The 18,932-nt window shown below is 50.8% G+C and overlaps 1 protein-coding gene across 5 annotated transcripts in view; it reads left to right on the plus strand.

Moving 5' to 3' along the window:
* The window catches only part of RERE (arginine-glutamic acid dipeptide repeats), a 439,014-nt gene that overhangs the window by 407,458 nt on the left and 12,624 nt on the right, over positions 1-18,932 (plus strand). The window lies entirely within an intron of this gene.

Raw genomic sequence — 18,932 nt, forward strand, 5'->3', positions numbered from 1 at the left:
GTGTGTGTGTGTGTGTGTGTGTGTGTGTGTGTGTGTGTGTGTGTGTGTGTGTTGGGGGAGAAGGGGTAGAAGGTAGAAGTCCTCCTTAAGGAGATAAAGCTCACCATGCAGCTAGCTGATCAGGCCTTCTTAGGCCTTGGATTTGTTTGGTATCGTGGTGTTTTGAAGTACACCGTTATCTGATATTCTTAAGGGTCCTTTTGGCATCCAGGGAATTCCTGTGTTTCCTTTGTGAATTAACATAAGGCAGGGGCCAGAACTGCTGCTTTACCTTACCCCACTGCTGAGTCTTAGGGACTGGACCAGCTCTTCCTGGATCGTTGGCGACTCCTCAGGGCATGCGCTGTACTCAAGACTTGCCGAGCAGACCTGACCCTCTGTCCAGACGGGGGGCAAGGAGGCAGGAGGCGCCTGAGACTCTGGGGGAGGGGCTGTGAGGCATCATAAAGTCACTCGGTGATCATGCTGTGGCAGGGGTCTTGGTATTCTTCATTCAGCTCTTGATGTGTGTGATCCATTTTGATTTGATTTTAGACTGTGAACATGTTGCATTTTAAAATGCAATTAGGACAACTCAGAAGCTAGGTTTTCCCCTGGTGCTGCTTCTGAAGAGCAGCCTTGGCCCAAGGACTGCTGGGAACGGAAGGTGGGAGGACCCGAGACCCAGTGGCTGCGGCAGCGGGAGCCGCGCAGGACTACCCTCCGGCAGCAGGCCCTGGAGGACAGTGTGTGCAAGACAGGCTTACTTGGCAGAGACTGCTTTGGGTTTCCTTCTGGATTGTGATTGTGGTCACTTCATCGGTGGAGAAACACACCCACGACCGGCACGCTGATGGCCAGGTGTTCACCTCGGTTTTGTGGGGGGCACTGATCACATCTGCCTACAAGAGTGAAATGTAGTTTAGCTGAGATGTCTCAGAATTTAAGTCATGGGACTAAAAAACATGTAGCCGGACTTCCTTATTGGCACTCTGGAATTACCTTCCGGAACAATTGAGTAAAAGCGTACAGAACTGTGCCGTCTCCTGTAGCCAGAAGGAGCAAGGGAAACACCTTTCAAAGCATCTGGTTGTGGCATCAGAGCCTTTGATCCAGAGCATATGTGACAAGAATTTTTAAGTGCTACTCATCCGGCCAATTTTCCTCTTATCTGGGGTTAGTATACAACCTCTCATCTCTGCTCTCGCCTTAAGCAGCTAACGCTTGCCTCTCTCTTTGCTGCCATATGTGAGTTACTGTTGAAACGATTGCTTGAGTTCCCGGGGGAGGATGCCTACCTTCCTTATTAACACCGTGTGGGGGTGTAGGTGCTCTTAGCATCCCAGTGTCCCCAGCGCAGCGCGTCACGGTGCCATCCCTGTGGGGAAGACATTACCGCATCGACAGTGTGGCTCGAGAGGGAAATTGCTGTGCACATCCACACAGAACTATATATGTCCACGTGTAACTCAGGGACAGAGTGAACTTTACAAACGTCGGGCTTACCCCACCCCCTGACTACACAGCACAGAGTGGCAGAGGGACAAGCACACAGTGGACTGTGGAGCCCAGGCTCCCCGAGTCCCTGGGCCCTGGGGTGTGTTGGGGCGATGTAGTGAATTGTACGACATTCTTCCATCCTCAGCTCAGCATCAGGAATGCAGATTCTCTGTAGCTTAAACTCCTGAGGTGTCTTCTGCACTTTCTTTCTGCTTAAAGAGTTCATGATCTAAGCCAGTAATTTTCAGTCTGGGGTTTGTGACGCTCCAGTATGTTCCACATTATCATAAGAGAATATTTTTAAAGTTCAGTAACAGAGTTCATTGTAATTAGGTATAATTTTTAACATAAGTATATGTTCTTTGATGCCTTTTAAGAGTGGGTTTATGGTGTCATGAACTTAAATAATGGGATGTTGCAGGTCCCCCAAACTCAACCTTTCCAATCTGTCCATCAAAGCTAATTCTATATTGAAGTGTAGGGATAGCTGGTAAACCCCGAGGTAGCCTGCTAAAGATTAGCAGGTACGTCATCTTGGTTGTTTTCATTCCCGCTGAAAGGCTTAATGATACTATCTGTTCTCCTTCTCTTGCTCATTATCTAAGAGTGGAAGCTGGGCCAGAGACGACTTCGTAGGCTGCCTCAGTGAGGCAGGCGGGTAGGTCTGTGTAGTCCTCGTGGGGATGTTCAGGGAGAATGCTGATTTCTTTGATCTGTGCTATCTTCATCCTGTGAACTTGCCCCAAACACCATTGTCATTTGTGATGCCTAACATTCCCCATAGCAGTCTCTGGCTGTGGTCAGTGCCAGTAGTTTTGGGAGACATGAGAGAGGAAGGAAGTCAGTTACAGAGACTATTCTTGGAGAGATTTTTTTTTTAATTCAGTTAATTAAAATGGTTTGTCAAGTTGAACTTAGTTTTGAGTTTCTAATCCTTTTCCTAAATGGAAGCAGAATAAAAATAACATGGTCATTTATTGAGCACATGTGTTGGGCCCCTATTTAGCACTTTGATCCTGCCCACAACCCTGCCGAGGGGAGGGCTGCCGCGGAGCCCCGCCAGGCTCGCACGGAAGGAGGCAGGGTCTCGGAGAGGCCGGGCAGCCTTCCTACGGACACGTAGCCAGTGGAGGGCTGGAGAGATCTCGTCCAGGAATAGGGATGCAGGCGGAGAAGCCTTCTGTGCTGCGTTACTAGACTGCACAAGTGGGTTCCAGCTCACTGTAGTGTTTTGATTTGTGCCGAACACCGGTTCATGGGTACGGATGAGAGGCATGTGTATGTAGCAGAAGATGTTCATAGCTGGCCTGGGACATGTGGGTCCTGTCTGGCCACCCTGCCGACGTTTTGGGCATTCCCAGGGCATGACTGTGTGCTTGCGACTCCCAGGGGTGGATGTAGCTGACGCAGAAACACAGCCAGTTCCCCTCTGAGGCCAGTGTAAGCATGTGGGCCGTTCAGATACTTGTTTTTTCTTAAATGTAATTGTACTCTTTTTACCCAGTTCGGCTCAATGCTGCTTTTTGAGTTTAAAATGTTTGAGGCATTTGCTATTTCTAGAAATACTGAGTTTGTTTGCATTCTTCTGATTAGGACTTTGTGCTTTCTTTGTGCCTGGGGTGCAGTACCCCCAGTCTGGCAAAAGAGGCCGTGCTGCGGCCACCACTGGCGGGCTGTGGTCTGTCCTGGTGCCACATGTCCAATAATAAGAAACACCAGCATCTGTGGGCCTTCTGCATTCTGCCAGCCCCTGTACTGAGCGTGTCACGTGTATCGGCTCTTCTTAATGTCACAGCTCAGTGAGCGGGGTGCTGTTGTTTTTCTCTGTTTCTAAAATGAAGAGGGGCACCTGGGTGGTTCAGTCGGTTAAGTGTCCGACTTGGGCTTAGGTCATGATCTCACGGTTTGTGGGTTTGAGCCCCACATCGGGCTCCGTGCTGACAACTCAGAGCCTGGACCCTGTTTAAGATTCTGTGTTTCCCTCTCTCTCTGACCCTCCCCTGCTCACACTGTCTCTCTCTCAGAAATAAATAAAACATTAAAATAAATTAATTAATTAAATTAAATTAAATGAAGAAACAGAGGGCCAGAGGGGTGAGGTAAGCTGTCCGAGTGGCACAGCCCGTGGCTGCCTTTCTCGTCCTGAGTTCTGTGGTTCGGGTAAGGAGCGCCAGACGAGAAAGACTGGACAGTGCTGTTCGTTGCTCACTTCCTCTTTTCTTCCTCAGCAGCCTGTCCCCCCATCACACATATGTCCAGGCGCACACATGCACATGTTTACCATCTGAGCAAGATGACCAAGTCAAGGGTCAGATGGAAAGGGAATTATTTCATTCACCTGGAGGGAACTGTGAGTGCCGCCCACTTCTGCGGACATTGGGATACTTGCGGGCAGAGAATGGACCTGGGGTCACTGCAGCCACGGGCAGTCATGTCACCACTGGTGCTTCAGGCCACAGCCCGGCCGGCTGACCTCTTTTGGTTTTGTTTTCTTAAGAGTCAAATCAGGACTTCTAGTTTGTAAGCACAATCCTGAAGCCACTTGGTGTCTGCCTCTAGAAACCCTGTACGTGCTGGAGCGCCCTGAAGGCACGCAGTGCTCATCTTCCGGGACTGAGCGTGGGCCTATTTTATCCCCTACAGGCAGGGGCCCCGTGACCAGCTTCCTCCACGCGCTTAGCACAGGCCCAAGCCGTCCTCACATCACGAGGCAAGGAAACACCCAGCCTTTGAACACTGGAAGTTATAATCTTAGTGCCCAAGTGTTCGACTGGACCAGAGTCGGATATCTTTGTTAATTCAAGTTAAGACTCCACCCCTGGGACAGCATCAGGCCCAGGCCTGTGCCCCCATCACACAGGCGATGCTGGTGCAGTGACTGAGCGTCTGTCAGCGTGTGCGTGAAGCCGCACTCGGACGCTTGCTCTCTTTTTACATTGGCCTGTCGCTTGGCACAGGAAAATAATTTCCGTTTTTGAGTTTCCCTGACAGGTTAAACGGATTGAGGGACTCTTTTGGGGTCATGTTTTTTGTTTGTTTTTTACTTGAATACATCAGTGCCTGTAGCAGTACTTAATAATCTTGAGGAATTTAATCCTCACTGCTAATTTCTCATATGCTCATGTTTGTGACACGTTTGAAAACCCTCACTGAAAGATTACTAAGTTTCTTATTTCTAAAATTGAGAATATATAGTTTTTGTGGACTTTGATCATTTTTTTGTTTTGCATATTTTTTTTTTTTTTAATGTTTTATTTATTTCTAGGAGAGAGAGAGAGACAGCGTGAGCAGGGGAGGGTCAGAGAGAGAGGGAGTCACAGATTGAAACAGGCTCCAGGCTCTGAGCTGGCAGTCAGCACAGAGCCCGACGCGGGGCTCGAAACCACAAACCGCGAGATCATGACCCAAGTGAAAGTCGGACGCTTAACCGACTAAGCCACCCAGGCGCCCCGCATATTCTTTGGTAAAGTATAATTCTGATGTGTGTATGGCTGTGACACATCTCAGTTCAAATCAGTGAGCATTTGGGGCATCTGAGTGGCTCTGTTGGTTAAGTATCTGACTCTAGGTTTCAGCTCAGGTTACCATCTCATGGTGGGTTTGAGCCCCATGTTGAGCACTGTGATGACAGCCCAGAGCCTGCTTAGGATTCTCTTTCTCTTTCTCTCTCTGCCCCTCCCCTGCTCATGTTCTCTCCCTTCCTCTCTCTCTTTCTCTCTCTCAGAATAAATAAACATTTAAAAAACATTAGTGAGCATTTATTGAGCACCTATTTTGTTCCAAACACTGCTGACTGTTACTGAGGATACAGATTTTAGAGTGACCGCATCCCTGTTCACATGCAGTTTAGAGTGGGGAAAAGGGAAGGTGGGGAATCGAGTAATTGACTTAAGTTACTCTTCTCCCAGATCCAGTGACACGTGAACCATAAAAGGGTCACAGCTACGAGAGAGATGGTTTTCATGGAAAGACACTCCCCCGTCAGAAAAGATGGTGTGTATGGGTGGCATGGAGACCAGGTGACCTAAGACGGCTAGGATCACAGCAGACTAGCTGATGGAATGAACTGGCAGCGTGGGGAAGAGGTGTTGCAGGAGCCCAGGGCGGTACACGTGGGAAAGCCGCCAGTCCCGCTCCCCCCAGGCTGAGCCCGCAGCGGCCCCGGCAGACACCAGAGCAGCCTGTTCCTGGCAGGCCCCTGGGGGACACCCCCGTGGAGACTCTGCTCTCCACCCTGACCTGGGCCCCGCAGCCGGGCTCTTTGGCCACAGGCTCAGGTCTGAAGTCGCCTCACAGGAATCTCTACCTTCATGTTCTCCTTCATCGCAAAGGGTTTTGACTTCCTTTGGGAGGTGAAGCAGTACTGGGTAGAGGCCGGTGCCCCAGGCTTCCTGCAGCTGGAAACTCAAGCTGCCGAAGTAATGAAAAGTTGGTTGACGTTTTAGAGCCATTTCTGGGGGTCTCAGGTTGGAGTGCTAAGAATGCGGAGCGCATCCGTCAGCGCCCCTCCCTTTGTGCTGCTTTGTGTCAGAGGAGGCTGATGTTCACGGGTGGTCTTTTTAATGACACATGGGCCATGCGGAGAACAATGCACACCTTCAGGTCTGAAACCAATTCGGCATTCACTTGGGGGTGGTCAGGGTACCCCGCTGGAGGAACTTGGCCTTACTGCTTCCTGCTGTCCCACATGTCGGCCCAGGGGAGAAGAAGGTAGATAGAGTGGGGAGACAGGTCACCGTGATGATGACCTTGGTAGTTCATCCCCAGAACGAGAGTCAGCAGGACTTTGATGCCAGCACAAGGCATTTTATGTAACTGCTTGCGTCCCGCCGCGCTAGAGGGAAGGGGTCCTGGGCGGCCCAAGAGTTCCCCCTGCCGCAGTTTGCTCCAGAGACCGAGGCCTGGCCAGCTTGTCCAGGCTGTGCGTGACACGGCCCAGGTGGCGCGCAGCTGTCCACAGTGTGCGTGTGCTGCCGCAGGTGCAGCCTCCCCGAGCTGCGGAGTCTGCGACAGAGCCCCCAGAGAGCACGCCCTTGCAGGCTCCACACTCATACCCGCAGCCCCCAGGCCTCCTCGGGGGAGCCGGCCGGCCTCTGCCAGGAGCCCTTGAGGCAACCGAGGTACCGACCGGGAGGAGGGAGCCGCGGAGTCCGTGTCACCCACTGCGACCGGTGGAGGGGGGGGCGGTGCAAGTCGTTTCCACGAACTGTGCGTGTTTCCTAAACTGTGGTGCGCACGTGCCTGTGAGTAACCCAGGTCGGCTTCCTGGAGACCTCAGCCCCACCAGGCTGCTGTGCTCAGGGCCTCACACGTTCACTCGTTCCTGAACTGCACACTGCGCACCCTCCCGTCCCACCGTGGCTCCATGGGGAACACCGAGCTGGGGGTGGCATGAGCCCGACGGAGCCCGGCCCTGTCCCGTGGGAGCTGGCCAGAAGAGCTGAGCTGTTTAAAAACAAGTCACAGGTCTGGGGCACCTGGGTGGCTTAGTCGGTTAAGCATCCGACTTTCGCTTAGGTCATGATCTCGCCGTTCGTGGGTTCGGGCCCCGCGTCGGGCTCTGTGCTGCCAGCTCAGAGCCTGGAGCCTGTTTCAGAGTCTGTGTCTCCCTCTCTCTCTGACCCTCCCCTGCTCACGCTGTCTCTCTCTCTCTCTCCTAGAAATAAATAAAAATATTAAAAAATAATAATAAAAAATAAAAACAAGTCACAGGTCTGAGGCGGTTCTTCCTGTGTGTGCTGCCGGCACCTGTTTGTCCCACTCTGTGGCCCCTTCCTTCGCACCGCATGCCTCCGGGTGGGCCCGCTGTCTCACGTCGGGCATCTGCGAGGTGTTCTGGAGGTGGGCCGCGTGCTACATGCGCAGCCGTTGTGAGGAAGCCCGGGGTGGACATCTGCCATCGAGAGCTGCTAGTCAGCCAGGAGCCTCGGCCCCTACCCGGAGGGGCTAAGTGCCCATGCGGTGGCCAGAGCGTTATGTGGCCGGTCACTTTGCCACTGCCCAGACCGCTGCCCCTCTTTGGCACCTGTTCTTTAACCCCGAGCAAACTCCTCTCCTCCCTGCCGCCAGGCAGCTCCATCAGCTCTCCTCAAAGCCCAGCAGGCGTCAGGCCTGCACCTCCTTTCCTGACGGCTGTGCGTGAAGCCCCGTCCTTGGCCTGTGTGCTTGTCTGTTAGGGCCCCCCTGACAGAGCACCCCAGACTGGGGGGCTTAAACAACAGAGCTTCATTCTAAATGTCAAGTTCTGGGGACTGGAAGTCCACGATCATGGTGTCAGCAGCGTTGGTTTCTTCTGAGGCCCCCTTTCCTTGGCTTGTAGATAGCGTCTTCTCGCAGTGTCTTCTCTGTGTTCTCGTCTGTTTGCAGATTTCCTCTTCTTGTAAGGACACCTGTCATGCTGGGTTAGGAGCACCGTCTGATCTCATGTTAACGTGATCACCTCTTCAAAGACCCCATCTCCAAATAGAGTCACATTCTGAGGTGCTGGGGGCCAGGGCTTCAGCCTGCGATTTGAGGGGAGGGGAGAGACCCATAACTCACCCCTTAATGGCTTCATGAAAGGGAGCTGCCGCCCCCCACCCCTACCTTCCCGGAACTCTTCTGTCCACAGACCCCTGGGACAGTCGCTCGCCACATGTGGAAGGTGGGTAACGGCAGAGCACAGATTTGGTCCCTGAGATCTTTGCTTTAGGTTAAACCCAAACTTGAGGCGAAGGAGAGGACCAGTTTCACAGCAGCACCTAAGGGGGACGTAGAACTGTAATGGTGCTTTTGTGCTTTGAAGGGTAATCTTCGCTTCTGTTCTTTTTATTAAACAAATGTGATACAATCACAAAATTAAATACCCTTTTCCCTCCTTTCTTTGTAATGAGGAAGTCTTGTCCTTTATTTTACAGTTCAACTTGCAGAAATGGATTGTACTTGATAATTTGCTGTGCGTCCATAAAAACCATAAAATATAAGAAGCAATGTTGCTAGAGTAGCTGTTCTCATTTCCTGGCAGTCATTACATGCTTCCAATACAAAAACATTTTTCTCCTAACTGTCCGTTCTGAGCTCAAAAATGGATTTCCCTCCAGCCCCTGTCATTCAGTTATCACCTCGGGAAATGCACAGATATAACTGATGATCCCTGCAAAACGCCCTGCAGCCTGCCACCCTCTCTCATCCTTCATCTTTTGTCCTGTTCCCGTCATTAAATGTTACATTGCCGATGTATATTTTATAGGGTGACCCTGCCGGTGTCACTTTGATACTGTGCAGGGATAATAAGATTGCACATATAATGAAAGGCCGATAAATAGAAAAATGTTTACGACACGGAGAATGGCGCTTTTAACAGTTTTATGGCTTTCTCTTTTCCTCTCTCCTCTTCTCCCCCTCTGCTGGTAGAACTGTGGTTTCGTTACAGAATGAGGAAACATTAAGAAGGGTGATGTGGTAACAGAACCGATGGCCCTGTTGCTGAACTCCGATAAAATGAATTCAGGAAATAATGAAGTATTCAGCTTATAGGAAAGAAAACTGATGTCAGTGAGTGAATTCTTGGGGGCTTGGGGGTCCCTACTTCTCAGAGAAGACGAGATTCTTGGTGTTGGCGTTATTGTCCTTAAAACGTTAGGTCTTCAACAGCTCCGTAAGACCAGAGATGGCAGATGCTGAGTGGGCCCTTGTGTGTGGGTCCCGTGGTAAGAGAAGGCCAGTCCCGTTGCCGCATCGGCACTGCCCAGGCTCGTGTGCCGCAGGCTGGCGTAGGCCCCACGCGGGGTGGGCTTCAGGCTAGGCTTCAGACCGATTCGTGATGGCCATGACCCTGTCCTGAAACAAGTTGTTTCCAAATCTGTTTTCTCTTTTTTATTGTTATTTTTGGTTAAATGGAAGAATCTTCTATGTGTTGCTCGACTGGTAGGTGTTTTAGTGGAGCTGCTTGGAGAGGTGGCACGAAGAAGAGGTTCAGGAGACCACCCAGTGGCCCGCGCGTCGTCCCCACAGGTTTGAGCACACTGCAGAGCCATTTTGATAGATGCTTCCCACGGAAAGTAACTTGGAAAGACGCTCTGTAGCAAGTTCAGAAGCCAGGTTTTGAAGGACCCTGCCTGATCAGACTCTCGGCCTTCCTCAGAGAAAGCAGACTTCTTGCTTTTAGCTCAAGAGGCCTGTGAAGGTCACTGGCTTGGCACGTCTCTGTGACATGCACAGCCGAGAGCCAAAAGTAGGCCAGAGGGCTTCGTCCATAGCGGAAGCCCTTGGATGGCGTGAGACGCAGCCAGCAGGCTGTGAGGGGGTGCCCGTGGTGGTGGTGGTGGGCTTGCAGGGTCTATCTGATACAGTCCTTGGGGCTTATTCCTGGTGTGGGAAGCAGAACGTATTTGTCTAGGCTCGCACGGGATTCCAGTTGTGCACTGTGCCAACCAAATGTTCTCCTGAACCCAGTACCCCAGCTTCGGGCAGGTGCGGTTCTGTAATTCTTGGGTGCCACCTTGGGCGGTGGCTCCCCCCTGAGGTGGGAAGGCTGACCACCTGTTGTTATCGGGGATGCACAGTGCCTTTGTTTGCTTTTCTTCCTAAACTTCCTCTTCAGGGTCCGTTGAAGGAGGTTTAAGATACTCCCTAGATGGATAACCCAAATTTGAGCCTCTGGCTTTAAGAAATACATTGATTTTCCCTTTGTTCATAGCAGATTGGTTAAGAACACAGGACTCTGGTACCAGACCCCCAGGGCTGCCATTTGAAGCTATATGAGCTTGGACTCGTGGCTTGGTCTCCTTGTGCCTCGGTTGTCTCATTTGTAAAGCAAGGATAATGCATTTTATGTATTAGGGTAGCCTAGAAGATGAAGTGTATATTAAGGTATGGAAAACATTTATTGTGCTTAGCTCTCATCATTGTAGATTTCATAAGCCCGGTACAGGTAATTGTTGGTTTGTAAATCTGCTGAATGAGGAAGTGGTGGCATTGGATTCCTAAGTCCACCCTCCCTTCAGCCCATGGCCCCAACTTTCAGAGCAGTGCTTCCAAACACCACATACACATGGATTAAGTTATCACTGGCCCATGGAAAATGAAACAAAAATAAGAACAATGTAGCCATTTTTCATAACCCTGGATATCAAATTAAGAAACTCTTCTAATTTGGATATTGTCTGTCTTTTCTACTTTTTTAGAGCTAAAAAGTCATTTCTTTTATGAAATAATGGTGAGATCAAGAAGCAGTTATTTTTAATGACCTTACTTGACAAAACAAAAAGCCAGTGGTCTGGTATCCATTTTTCAGAAGTTAATTTTTTAGAGTTAATTTCAGGTAAATTTTAATGCTCAGGAAATATTCCATCAAATGTTTCCTGAATACTCAAGATATTCAAGATGCAGTCCTAGACTTGTGGGGTATTTGCAGAGGAAGTAGGCATAGACTTGGGGACATTAGGTTATTCATGGTTCCACTTTGGGGCTCAGTTAAGCGTCAGACTCTTGGTTTCAGCTCAGGTCACTCTTGGTTTCAACTCATGGTTCATGGGTTCGAGCCCCATAATGGGCCCCATGCTGACAGTGTGGGGCCTGCCTGAGATTCTCTGTCTCCCTCTTTCTCTGCCCCCCGCCCCCATTCATGGTTATGGTCCAAAGGAGAGCCTGTGTGTACCAGCAGAGAGACAAGTGTGGAAAAGTATAGGTGTGCAAACATCATGATGACCGTGGGGGATTGGGGAGAAGGAGAGGGAAGGCTTCAGGGAGAAGATGGCATCTGTGGTGAACTGAGCCCTGAGTGGTCAGGACTCAGATCCAGACTCCGAGGAGACAGCAGCCCACAAGCAGGAAGGAAGCACTGAGGGGACAGCAAACTGGCTGTGGGGTCTCCTGCGGACCGTGGGAGAGGCAGCAAGGCAACTGGGCCTTTGTTCTGTCGGCCTTGAGGAGCCTTCACTGGTTTGGAGAGCGAAGTGGCAAGGTCAGAGCTGGGCTTTGGGAAGACTGAGCATCTCTGTGGGAGAGGACAGGCCTGCCCAGGACCTCGAGTCTGGACATCTGACTGGAGGGGAGGTGTGGGACCACAGGTGGCTGAGGTCAGCATCTAAAGCAACATGGAGCTTAGGAAATTTCATCACCATTTTGGCTAAACCACAAAATATCTGTTTCACTTCCTCCACAATGTATGAATAGCGGTAATCTTTTTTTTCTTAATTCTTTATTCTGCTCAACTAAGATTTTTTAAGGAGAGGTTAGGGGAGTGCCAGTTTCCAGAACATCTCCGTGAGCATCTTAGTGTGGCCTCTTACTACCTGTTAAACCCAGGAGATCTCTAGGCACTTCCAGAGTCCTCTTTCTCCTCCCTTTCCTTCGCCTTGCCTTGGGAAGGGGAGCAGAGGTGGGTAGGGGAGACCACCTTGCCCAGAAATAGGCTGCCTCCTCACCGTCGGGCTTCCTCTTGCGTGCCATGTTCGATAGGTGCCCTTCCAGCCTCTGGCACGCAGAAGGCGGTGGCTGCTGCGTGCCTTCAAGCAGATCATCATGCCGTCAGATGCACTCTGAGACCACAGACTTGGTATTTAACGATTAGCAGCAGAGCCGGCTGACAGTGTCAGGGCTCCGTCAGGGATTAGGGGATTCGGTTGGTTAACAAAAAAAGGAGCCCAGGAGAGCACTGCTTTAATTACCAGAGCTGACGCTGGAAGACAACCAGTTGCCTGCTAGAAAGAGATTCGTAAAGTGGCTGCTCCTACACGTAGCTGATGGTTCCACCCAGTGCCCGACTCCTCACCTCAGATGTTCGGAACACTTGTCAGCTCCAGCCCTGGAATCCTCGGGGAGTGAGAGGAAAAAATGACTTGCTCGGGAGTCTGTGCCAGGAAATTTTACTGACTGGCTTCACTGCCCTTGAATTAGTAGTTTTTGCCAAGAAATGCAGCTGTGACTCCCAGGCAGAGGTGGTCGTGGGTGTCAGCAGGCCCAACCTCAGCTCAGGGTCAGTGCGCGCCGGTCAGCGTGCTTCCGGGGAGACATGGTGGCCGGAGCCACACTCCCTGGCGGCCTTGACCACTCTCGGCGCCCTGGGTTGGGGAATGAAGTCGGAGAAGAAGCTTTGTGCCGTGTTTCCTTCTCCCTCCTGCCCCTGCTGTGTCTGGGACCTTGTTTTGTAACTAGTCATTGCTTGCTAGAACTTCTCTCTGGAAAAACGCACCTTTAAAAAAAAGGTGGCGGGGGGGGGGTGGGCTTCACTTCTCTCCATTCCATCCAGCAAGCGGTGGGTTTCTTTACTCCTCTGTACCTGGATCACCAAAGAAGGGACCGGAATGTAACTGAAGGGCAACATCCTTCAAACAAAGTTTTTGCAGCAAAACACCTTGATTGTAGCCAACTGTGCTTTAGCACGCAGGCTTCAGGTAAGGCGTTGATTGGGTGGAGCTCGTGTAAGTGTACTCTCTCTCGTAGTCATGTTAAAGTATTTATTTAGCATTGAAACAGGGAAGAATGGATCCTAAAGAATTAAAATAACTTCCAAACGCTCACCTTCCAACCCCTGCAATGGGGTGTGTCAGTTGTGTGCAGACACGCATCTGTCAGCCCTGCCTCGCAGGGTCCTGTCCCATCACGTCAGCAGACAGTGGCAGGCGGGCTGGAGGGGCTTGAACGGCAGCTTCAGAGAGAAGCTGTTTGTCCTGCCTTTATCTGTGTGCACTGCCAGGCCCCCTCCCCACCCCTCCGGCCCCTCTTTGTTGAGTATGTGGTGCTTGGCCCCGAGAGGATGCCTGTTGATGGCTTTGGTGGAGAAGAGGAAGTTAGCAGCGGCTCTCCCTCCCCAGGGGAGGAAGCGTTCGTGGGAGGCGGGGGACATTCCGAGGTGCTGCCTGAGCACTGGCTACGGTTCAGGGACCCAGGTAGATTCCTCCCTTCTTCCCTTCCTCCTCCCTCCTTCCCTCTCTTCCTCGCTGCCCCTCCTGTGCACCTACCAAGGACTGCTTTATCAAGGCCTTCCTTGGGCTGCCTGAGGCCAGCAGGTGTTAACCATTTTTCCAGCTGGCCACAGAACCACACACTGCGAGAATGGAAGATACAGGAATAGGGCTCTGGACACAGAATTGGAGTGTGAGAGAAGAGGGGCATTTCCAAGCAGTACCAGTAGATGGCAGGCTGCAGGTACCCCGTGGTTTGTGTGCAACTGTCCTCACCTCGGGGCGTCAAGCCTGTTTGGTTGTGGCAATAATAATATGTTATAATCACAAAAATTGGGACTAGATCCTGGGCCTACTACCTTTATGTTTCTAACATTGGACAAAAATAATTGACTAATTTCTCGTGTCTCCACCTCAGCCTCCCAGGGGCCTCGTGTCCTGGCTTAATGCTGGGCCGAGGTGAGAGAGCACACAGGGAGCTGGGGGCTTGCTGCTGTGCTCAGTTCGGGGCAGACCTGCCCCCCAGATGAGCCCTGGACCCTCACTGTGCTTACAGTGCCTTCTCACTCCACCATGTGTTCTGCACCTTCATTGCCCCAGGGTCCCTTAGAAGACCTGTAGTTTATCTTACTTTAGAAAATAGATGAGAGCATGTGCGTGCGTGCGTGTGTGTGTGTGTGTGTGTGCGCGCGTGCGTGTGTGCGTGTGTATGTATGTGAGGCTAGACAGGTTACAGGTCCCCCTCCGTTTGCGCTGCAGCTCCTGAAGGAATGAAATAGCAGCTTGTCTACGGGCATTGTTCTAGAGCCAAGTGACTACAGGTAAATTGACCTGCTGGTCAGACTGGAAGGAGACCTGGTCAGGTTGTCCCCTGCTGCAGGGCAGTCAGCTCCCACCTCCAGCCCCCACCCCGCCTCTACTCTTACACACACACATGCGGTGGTGGGATGCTCACTCTGGAGCCTGGCACGCGTCGCCAGTCTGTCGTTCACCCAGACGTACCAGCAGAACTTACCTGAAATGAGCTTTTACCTAAAGACTGCCGGTAATTACGTGGTGGGCAACCGCAGTGCCCCCCACTCCTGCTTCAGTTCAGACATCCGGGCTGCGGAACGTGGAGCCATGAAGGGAATGTGCCCTGACGTTTTACACTGGGTGAACTTGATGGACTCGAGGTCTAACATGAGGCGGCACAGACGTACAATGGTGACTGTGGAGGAGGAACCAATTCTCTTACTGATACCAAGTGGTGGAGCCCAGGAAGCTTCTGGATCACAGGAGTGGCTGTGATTGAGCTGTCTGCTGGTGCCTGGAGCCTTTTGTCAACCTGACACACTCTGTCTCTCTCGTCCCAGCCCCCACCCACCCAGAGAGAGCGCTGCACGGAGTACCTCGGACCTCCCTCTTCCTTCTGTGCCTGGCACTCCCCACTCCATGTTTTCTTTTGGATGGAAAATCAGAGAAACCTAATGCCCCCCGCCCCCCAGTGGTTGGTATGGGGAGACCTGCTGTGCAGAGAGCCCGCCTGGGAGGGAAGCCATGCCTAAATCCAGGAGCAAATCTCTTATTGCCAGTGGCCTTTTGCTTGTGACCTGTTGGGGAACTCCAGCGCCGCCCCCGCCCCCTTTCACACACGGAAGAAAAGGCGAAGAGCTGGAGAGAGAGAATCTACTAAATATAGCCCGGTGGCTCTGAGCGCTTCTCTTGGCGAGCGCCGAGGCCCATAATGCAGTCGACCGGAGAGGGTGTCGCCCCCTCTCTTTCCCTTTTTGGCCCAGGCACTAACCCAGTTTAGTCGCTCGTGCCATGTGCAGTCACAGCCCAGAGACGTGAGGAGTGCAGGCTGCGAGGCCTTGTCGCGAGGTGGGGGAGAGCACCAGGAACAAAACGGTCCACACCGGCCGGCCATGGCCACGGCTGTGCCTCTGTGTCCACCGAGCCGAGGCGGGAGGCTCATTTGCAAGGCCGCCTTTGTGGAGCTGCCTTTTGATCAGTGATCGCCTGTGTTAGTGTTTCAGCCAGCTATTGATTTCCGCAACGGCTTTTGTTCCCTGGATTTACGTGCAGCGGGTCTCTGCAGCACACACTATGCATGTTTGATTAAAGTTCAATTGACTTCGGTCCTGGGGAGGCCTCTAGCTGCCTCATTCCCTGTTTGTAGAACCAGAGCTTTTCCCGACATGTTCTTTTGTTTGTGCTCAAGACCTAGCCACCCATGCAGTCACCAGTATGCTGTTTCTAATCCGCCTAGATTCGCTCCGTTCCAGTGTTTAATCCCTTCGTAGATGGTACAGTGCTTGAGAGGCAGCTAATAAAACCTGGCCTGGATTTTTTTTCAAGTTAACTTTGTGGATGTGCAATTGGTATGCACGTCATACTTCCCGTCAAAGTACACCCACTTTAAGCACAGTGCGGGCACCGTTCAGTGAGCCTGACAACCATAAGCCCGCAGTGGGTTTATAGGACATTCTCTTCACCCTGAAAGGTTTCCTGGTATTTTTTTATAGGTGGTTTCCTACTTCTTGTCCGCCAGATTCTGGGCAACCACTCAGTGAGTTTTGTGATTGTGGATTTGCCTTTTCCAGAACAGACCCCTAGAGCCTGTACCCTTTTGTGTCTGGCTGCTTATATTCAGTGTGATGTTTTGAGATTGATCCATGTTGTGCATAGATCAGTAGCTTCTGCCTTTTTACTGCCAAGTAGTGTCTGTTAATGGGTGCGCGGTGCTGTGTTTCTCCCTTCTCCCGTTGAGGGATATTGAGATAGTTTCCAGTTTGGGGGTGACGAAGAGTAAAGTTTCTGTGAACGTTTGTGTAAAAGTCTGTGTGTGAGCATCTGTTTTTATTCTTTTGGGTAAACACCAAAGACTGGGATCAACTGCTGGGTCACATGGTACATGTTTGTTTAGCTTTGTGAGAACTACCAAGGTTTTACAGAGTGGGTGAGCCACTTTATATTCCCCCCAGTGATGTAGGAGAGTTCTAGTCGCTCTCTCATCTTGCTGAATTTTGAAACTGATATTTTTCACTTTCTGAACTAATTTTAGACCTGCGGTGGATGGTCCTTCTGGCTTGGTCATTTGATCCCTGGTACTCAGAAAATAGAATCTGTTCTGGACTCTTCTTGTCAAAAAGCTATTGTTTTCTTTTTCCCTTTAAGGTTTATTGAGAGAGAGGGGGAGAGGGAGAGGGAGAGAGAGAATGTCAAGCAGGCTCCACGCTATGAGCATGCAACCCGACACAGGATTCCAGCCCATGAACCGTGAGATCATGACCTGAGCCCAAATCAGGAGTCCAACACCCAACCAGTTGAGCCACCCAGGTGCCCCAAAAAGCTATTATTTCTTAAGTGTTGACAAAAAGTTGATGTTTATTTCAGTATTAGGTTTCTCATGTTCTGATTTTCTCACATATTTGAGGAGAACAGCACAGTGCAGGAGTGGAGGTTAAGGTTGGGAACCTGGACTTTTCTTGAGCATTTTTCTGTCTGGTATGTGACATTAGGCCAATATCACGGCCTCACTGAACTCTGGCTTGCCCTGTTGTGATCTGTGAGTTATGCTATCTTTTAAAACCATTTGAAACTCTTCCAAACATTCATATTTGAGAAATAGAAATATATTTGACCTTAACACAGGTTAAAATGGCACAGTTTGACTTATAAGCACTTATAAGATGTGTGTTTTTTAATAGATATAGTCCAGTACTATAAATACATTTTTTTCTCCTCATGATTTTCTTAGTAACATTTTCTTTAGTTTCCTTTATTGTAAGGGTGATGTAAATAAATAATATGTGTAACACCTACAATACGTGTAAATCACCCATTTACGTTCTCAGTAAGGCTTCTGGTCAGCAGTAGACTGTTGAGTTTTGGGGGGTCAGAAGTTGTACCTGGATCTTTGCCTGTGTCAGTGCCCCTCACCCCCAGTCCCTGTAACTGCGTGAGGCTATAGTGTGTCACTGGTCAACGCTCTACAGTGATGTCAGGGTGGCTGCTTTTTAACAGCCTTCAAGTCAGGCTGAGGTTTGGCAGAGACCCTGGTAGCACCTTCCCATCTGATTTTCTCTCCCATATTTGATTCCTTCTCTCTCCTGTAGCTTACATTTCCTCCTAACATCCCAGGCCTTTCTCATCCACTGGCCCCTAAAATGACTTCAGCTAGAGGAGGAGGTGGGAGGGGTCTCTGGGGTCTCGCACCCTTCCCTCCAGCGTTGGGATCAGGCTGTAGTTTACTGCAGGAGCTGCCCTTTTGAACTGATAGAGCATGTCACACCGACAAAGTATTGAAGGAGGACAATGACTTGCCCTGCTTCTGTTTGTATTTTCTCATAGGAGGACCAGTGTCAGATCAGTTGTGTATGAGCAGAGGTCTGTTAATCCCCTAGGGGGTGTTCGAGTTTGTTCCCTCCAGCCAGCCAGCACCAGAAGATCAGTATAGATAAGTGACTTTCCAAGTCACTGAGATGGATCTCAGGTCACTGGAGCCCAGAATCAATCTCTCTCTCTCTCTCTCTCTCTCTCTCACTCACAGCTCCTCCTTTCACAAAGCAGTGAGCCTTCCATGAGGTGAGGTGGTGCTCTGGCCAGCACCAGAAGATCAGTGTGACCTAGGCACTCTCACTGCTTTCAGGGATTTTTTTTTTCCGTAATTCCAGGTGAAGATACTTTATCTTAGGATGCTTGCTTTAAGCAAATGGTCTTTGTATGGGGCACCTGGGTGGCTTAGTCAGTTGAGCATCTGACTTTCGCTTAGGTCATGATCTCGCGGTTTGTGGGTTCAAGCCCCGCGTCGGGCTCTGTGCTGACTGCCAGCTCAGAGCCTGGAGCCTATTTCAGAGTCTGTGTCTCCCTCTCTTTCTAACCCTCCCTTGCTCATGCTGTCTCTCTCTCTTGCCTAGAAATAAATAAAAATATTTAGAAAAGAAAAAAGGAAAGAAAAGAAAAGAAAATGGTCTTTGTCAACCAGGGTTAACCAAACATGGCACTCGCTCCCAGGGCAGGGGTAGTAGAAGTGCCCCTTTTTAAAAGTTGCGTTTGGGTTCATATCCCCTTGCTGTATCTTTAAAAAAGATGTCTTGCCTTCCTTTCTACTGGGCCACAAAAAGAATAGCTCCTTCTGCCTTAAAGACTGACCTCATGGGGCACCTGGGTGGCTCAGTCGGTTAAGCCTCCCACTTTAGCTCAGGCCATGATCTTGCAGTTCACAGGTTCGAGCCCCGCATTGGGCTCTTTGCTGTCTACACGGAGCCTGCCTCTCTGATCCTCGGTCTCCCTCTCTCTCTGCCCCTGCCCAGCTCATTCTCTTTCTGTCTCTCTCAAAAATATTTAAAAACAAAAGACTGACCTTGTGACATGTGGCATTTCATCTGTGCATCAGCGGCCCTGTGTGTGTGTCCCTCAGTCGTCCCCTTCAGGATTTTGTACCAGCTCATCCCACTGTGGGCATTCAGACTGGGGTGGAGGCTGTCGAGCAGCTTTCCTGGGTTTGGGGTCTCCTTTTTTCCTGACCCTGGTTCCCCACCACCCAAGCATGTGAATTGTGTTTTTGGCAGGGGCGGGGGGGCG

Source organism: Crocuta crocuta, unplaced genomic scaffold, assembly GCF_008692635.1.
Source record: "Crocuta crocuta isolate KB4526 unplaced genomic scaffold, BGI_CrCroc_1.0 scaffold13, whole genome shotgun sequence".
NCBI lineage: Eukaryota > Metazoa > Chordata > Mammalia > Carnivora > Hyaenidae > Crocuta > Crocuta crocuta.